The sequence below is a fragment of the Petaurus breviceps genome, unplaced genomic scaffold (assembly GCF_028583685.1).
Source record: "Petaurus breviceps papuanus isolate PSGF00001 unplaced genomic scaffold, PetGlider_PUasm1.0 90734, whole genome shotgun sequence".
Classification (NCBI taxonomy): domain Eukaryota; kingdom Metazoa; phylum Chordata; class Mammalia; order Diprotodontia; family Petauridae; genus Petaurus; species Petaurus breviceps.
In genome coordinates, this window is record NW_027187327.1 from 11916684 (window position 1) to 11922757 (window position 6074).

Genomic DNA, 6074 nt, shown 5'->3' on the forward strand with positions numbered 1-6074 from the left:
AATTTTATGTACAGTTGGGAACTGGGATCGCAGAACAAAGTTTCACAGTTCAAACAGAGACAATATGAGACTAAGATTGCAGTCATCAGTTACCTCACTTTGACAGTGAAGACCCTTCATCCTTTCTGTTTCTATAGAAATGGGAAGGATATTTCAATACTGCAAAAAGTCCTTGATGTCAACAGTGCAGGTATTCCCTCTACTACAATTGTTTGTACTTTCACCTTAGTAGCTGGTATTATCATTGCTATGGCAAAGAGAAAAAAAAAATCACCAGCAGGCAAACTATTAGTGATGTGCTATCCTGAATTCGACTATGCCAGCTTATCAGAATCACATAACAAGGAAAAGTGAAAAGAATATCAAATGCTATTTATTCCAGTCTAAGTAGCAATTCCCTCAACATCTCTAATAAATGGTCAAACAGCCACTTCATTGAAAGAGAATTCACAACCTATTTAGGTAAGCATAGTATAAATGTAGTGCAGAAAATACAGCTATCCCTTCCACATTGTGACTTTCTCCATCACGGTTTCAATATATTGAAGGCTGGCATAAGAAATTAAGTAGGAATTTTGGGGGAGTTTTGCAGAAACTTCAGATGACACACAAAGGTTAGCAGACAGCACAGAGACTATTACCAAATACTTAACCCAAATTTTACAGTAAGGTACTTTTAAAACCCCATAAAAGAAAAAGAAAAAAAATCAGTCTTGTTCTCTAATACAAAGAAAAGACCAAAAAATTTTATGTTGATTTTCCAGATTGCAGGGGAAAGGGGGAAAAGGAGGTAAGAACACCGTGCCCCTCACCTATGCTACATAGAAGAGACAACTGTATTGAACTCTGAGTCAGAAAGTCTTGAGTTAAAATCTTACTTAGACACATATCAGCTCTCTAACCCTAGACAAATCATTTTACCCCTATGGATCTCAGTTTCCTCATCTGTAAAATGAGGAAGTTGTATTTAATGATATCTAAGTCCTTCCAGCTCTAAATCTATGTTCAATTTTTAGACAGGCTTCATTGTTTAGAAATTTTTACTGATATCCACTCGAAACCCACCTCTTTGCAATATCCAGTCCCTGTTCCTAGTTCCATTCTCTAGAGTGAAACAGAATAAGTCTAATTCCTTTTTAACATGATGGGCCTTTAAACATTTGAAGCCAGTTATATCCTTCCTAATTCTCTTCCCTAGATTAAATAGTCCATCAACAATTCTGTATTTATCCCAGCCTTCAACCCAACTCCATGAGTTAAATTCAAGAGTCTTCTGGAAGGGAAATACACTGGCCATTCTTGAGCAGCAGCTGGATTGATTTCTTGCAAAGATTTTCTGAATAACCCAGGCATTTAGCAGTTCCCTCCAAAATGGTAGAAGAAGGTCTAAGTGGCAGAATTCTTAGCAGACTTCCTGGAATATATCTCTTCTTTCCAGGAGACCACTGGTCCTGAACACTAAAGATGAAATAGAGAGAACTCATAGGACATAGTTCTCACATTCTGAGACATCTCTCATTCTTTGCTGCCAAGGTCTTCACAACCCTCAGGAGGCTTAGGTGGAAGATCGCCATCAGTGTCCTCATAACCTGACTCACTGATTCATCTCCCCAAGCAGCATTTGGCAAGGCACCTCCTGGGGAGGCGAGGCCTGAAAGAAATGTCAGCCAAGAGATTCTTGCCCTGGGAGCTATGGGATCTAGGATGAACAGCACATATCTACAATACTCACATTTTGGAAGTTAATGCTAACTGCTCTCCTGCACACTAATTAAAGTCTCCTGCTTAGTAAAACCCATCAAAATGTAGTCTCTATTGACATAAACTTTGAAACCTATAGTCACTTCCATACCAGGATAAGGCAATAGAAAAGTTTCTTTCTGGGTGTCTCTCTGCCTCTGTCTGTCTGTCTGTATCTCTCTCTCCCTCCCTCCCTCCCTCCCTCCTCTCTCCTCTCTCTCCCCATTTATTTCTCTTTCATTCTATGCCTGGTCTCTCTTTCTCTCCCAATTAAAAAAAAACTCTTCTAAAAAAATAGCATAGTCATGCAAAAACAAAAAGAAAAAAATCCCCACACTGGTCATGTGAAAAAATCAATGTTTCATTCTACATTTTGAGCCCATCGCCTCTCTGTTTGAAGGTGCACCCCCCTCCTTTTACAAATATGGAAATTGAAGGCCAAAGAGTTGAGGTAACTTGCCCAGGAACACACAGCTGTTAAGTATCTGAGGTAGGATTCAAACATCAGGTCTTGACTACAAGTCTTGTGCCTATCCATTGTAATATTCTGTTTCTCCACTAGAGCTTTGGTGGAATGGTAGAATATACACATCATGATATTGATGCTATGTGTCCTAGAGAGGACAATGGAGTCAAACCAAAAGGCCTCCATTTTGAGTGAGGCAGCTTACTCTAACCTGTATCAAAGAGTTAGGTTCCACAAGATATGATATGGTTGGCTTCTACTCACTCATTACATATGATAGTTATCATGGGATGCTGGCTGAACTATTTCTTTTTAAAGTCAGGCCCATCCTTGCTAAGTATCTTCTCAGAAGATCTATTCCTCTTTACCATAGACCTAGAAGACTGAGACTAAATACTAAGAACTTTACGAGGTCAGGACAGGGTCAGTGGTGGAAGGCCCTGGGAGGAGCCCCAAGGAAGGCGTTGTCCCATTGTCCTCTCCTAGCTGACTCTCTGTAGCTGCTAACCTCTTCTACATTAGCATGTGTTGGGCAACATCTTGAAGCTCCCAAAGGGATAAGTCTTGCTCCTAAAAACAGGTCCCCGGGCCTTGGACTTCCACCTATTAACCTGACCATGCTCTGTTTCTGATCCACTGTGTGGGTGAAGGAGATAGAAGAAAAAGAGAGATGTGATCAAGCCCCCATAGTCATCTCTAATGGTAATGTAATTTTGAACTTGAAGATCCCTTTGTGTTGGCAAAAATAGCAGGTACTTAGCACTTAGTAACTGACTAAGCCTCTGATGGGGGAACAGAAGGTATGAACTCCTCTCTCCTGTTAACTGACCTAACAGGAAGAGGTTGGCCGAAGGAAGTAGGCAATACTGTGTATATAAGAAAAGCCCCAGAGAGGCACAGTTAGAATTTCCTTGACACCAAGATCTGGTGGCAGAGCAGCTACAGAAGAATGGAGAACTGAGTCCTGAAAACTTGTGGCTGGGGAGCTTCTTCTGAACAGGAGCCCAGGAGCCCAGAGCCAGGAGCCCCGGAGCCCAGGAGCCCAGAGCCAGGAGCCCAGGAGCCCAGGTGACTGAAGCATGACTGGGATGTTGAGACTTTGTTTGTGGCTTGGTTGAGCCTTGAATTCCTTGGAGCAGAAATGGTGAAGGATCTGATGTGGACCAGTCCCTGTGTACTTCAGTGTGGAGTAGGACCTGCCCAGAGAGCTGGACAAGGAACTGGGAGCTGTCTGCCATTGAACCCAGGTGACAGTCTGGTGAATCCAGGTAGAATCTGGGACCATGGAAGGGCATCCAGGGAATCTGAGAACAGGCCCCAAGTCAAGATGAAAAGACCTCTCCTTGGGTACTGAGTAATTATAGAATTATAGTTTACTAAGTGACCTAAGGGGTGGAGGGTTTTGTGTATGATACTTAGTAAGACTTTGCTGAATAAGTGACTGATTGTACTTTGAGAAATTACTGATAAGTGACCGATTGAGTTAATCAAGACTTTGCCCCATGAGTGGAAGACTTTGAGACAACTGATAAGTGACTAATTGAATTAATCAAGACTTTGCCCCAAGAGTGGAAGACTTTGGAGGGGCAGAGCCAAGATGGCTGAGTAGAAGCACAACCTTCCCTCAGCTCCGGCCTCCACCCTCCCCAATCCATGTAAAAAGGGGACTCTAAACAAACTTTGGAGCTGCAGAACCCACAAAATGACACAGAGAAGCTAACCTCCCGCTGAGGACAGCCCGGCAGGCTGGCAGGAATCCGCCAGCACAGCACTCTGGGAGCGGTGCCCAGCACCACGCCAAGGCTTTAGCCCCAGGGTGGGACTGACCAGCCGCCAGCCAGACGGACTCCAGATCAGCAGCAGCTGTGGCCGTTTCCACATTTATCAATACATAGATGCGAAGGACAAGGTGAGAGGCCAGTGCAGTCTGGACTTTGGGACCCAGTAAGTGGGAGTGCCTGGCTTTTACCCCTGGGGCAAGAAACTGCTGAGATGCCAGCACAGCCTACCAGCGCCACGTGGTGGCTTCAGCTCCTGGCCTGCAGAGTATAGGGGGACCAAGCACCAGTCTGAGGGGTAATCGCTCTTGCTTTAACCTGCTTGGATCTGGATTGCAGTCTAGGGTGGAGGTCCTGGGGTGTGTGTCCAGCTTGCCAGAGTGTGTGGAGACCTCAGAGACGGCACCCATCTAATACCTCCAGCAGCTGAGAAAACCCCAGCATTTGGGATGAAAACTCCCCTGTCTGGTGGCAGAGTTCTACTGTGGCAAAAAGCCCAAAAGTCAAATAATTGAGTGGCAAAATGAGCAGGCAAAGGAAACAAAGCAGATAGAAGATTCCAACATTACACTCCTATTTTGGGGATAAGAAGGAGCAAGGCATGGAACAGGAGGAAAACAGTGAAGTCAGAACTCCTGCACCAAAAGCTTCAAAGGAAAATACAAGCTGGTTACAGGCCATAGAGGACCTTAAAAAGCAGATAAGAGAAGTGGAGGAAAAATTGGGAAGAGAAATGAGAACGATGCAAGAAAATTACGAAATGAGAGTCAACAGCCTGACTGAAGAAAATAATACCTTAAAAAACAGACTGACTCAAATGGCAAACGAGGCTCAAAAATGCAATGAGGAGAAGAATGCCTTAAAAAGTCGAATTTGCCAGATGGAAAAAGAATCTCAAAAGCTCACTGACGACAATCATTGCTTCAGAATTAGATTGGAGCAAATGGAAGCTAATGACTTTATGAGAAATCAAGATGCTGTCAAACAGATCCAAACAAATGAAAGAACAGAAGGCAATGTGAAATATCTCATGGGAAAACCACTGACCTGGAAAATAGATCCAGGAGAGATAATTTAAAAATCATTGGACTACCTGAAAGCCATGACCAAAGTAAGAACCTAGAAAGCATCCTCCAGGAAGTTCTCAAAGAAAACTGCCCTGATGTTTTAGAACGAAAGGGCAAAATAGAGGTTGAAAGAATCCACCGATCACCTCCTGAAAAAGATACCAAAAAGAAAACTCCTAGGAATATTATAGCCAGGTTCCGGAATTCCTAGATTAAGGAGAGAATATTACAAGCAGCCAGGAAGAAACAATTTTAATATTGTGGAAACACAATCACGATAACCCAGGATCTGGCAGCTTCTACACTAAGAGATCAAAAGGCTTGAAATATGATATTCCAGAGGTCAAAGGAGCAGGGATTAAAACCAAGAGTCACCTACCCAGCAAAACTGAGTATCATGTTTCAGGGGAAAATATGGTCATTCAGTGGAATACAGGACTTTCAAGCATTCTTGCTGAAAAAACCAGAGTTGAATAGAAAATTTGACATTCAGATACAAGAAGCAAGAGAAGCATGAGAAGGTAAACGGGGAAAAGAAATCATAAGGAACTTATCAAAGTTGAACTATTAACATTCCTACATGGAAAAACAATAATTGTAACTTATGAAACTTTTCTCAGTAGTTGAAGGGATTAGAAATATATATATATATATATATATATATATATATATATGTCTTTATATGAGCGTATGTGGGCATATGAATATATATGTGAATGTGTGTGTATATATGTTTACAGGTATACATAGATAGAGGGCACGGGACCAATTTAACAGGAAGGGATGATACTGAAAAGGTGAAATTAAGAGGTGAGAGGAATATAATGAGAGGAGATGGGGAGAGACAGAGTGGGGCAAACTATCTCATACAGAAGAGGCAAGGGAAAATGGTTACAATGGAGGGGAAGAATAGGAAGGCAAAAGGGAATGGGTCAACCTTATTCCTATTGAATCTGGCTTGAGGAGGGAGGGAAATACACACTAAATAGGGGATCTCACCCTCCAGGAGAATAGGGGGGAGAG

At 42.6% G+C, this 6074-nt stretch overlaps 1 protein-coding gene across 11 annotated transcripts in view; it reads right to left on the minus strand.

Annotated features, from left to right (window-relative positions):
* The window catches only part of LOC138145372 (protein FAM9A-like), a 650020-nt gene that overhangs the window by 384876 nt on the left and 259070 nt on the right, over positions 1-6074 (minus strand). The gene's annotated exons all lie outside the window — the stretch shown is intronic.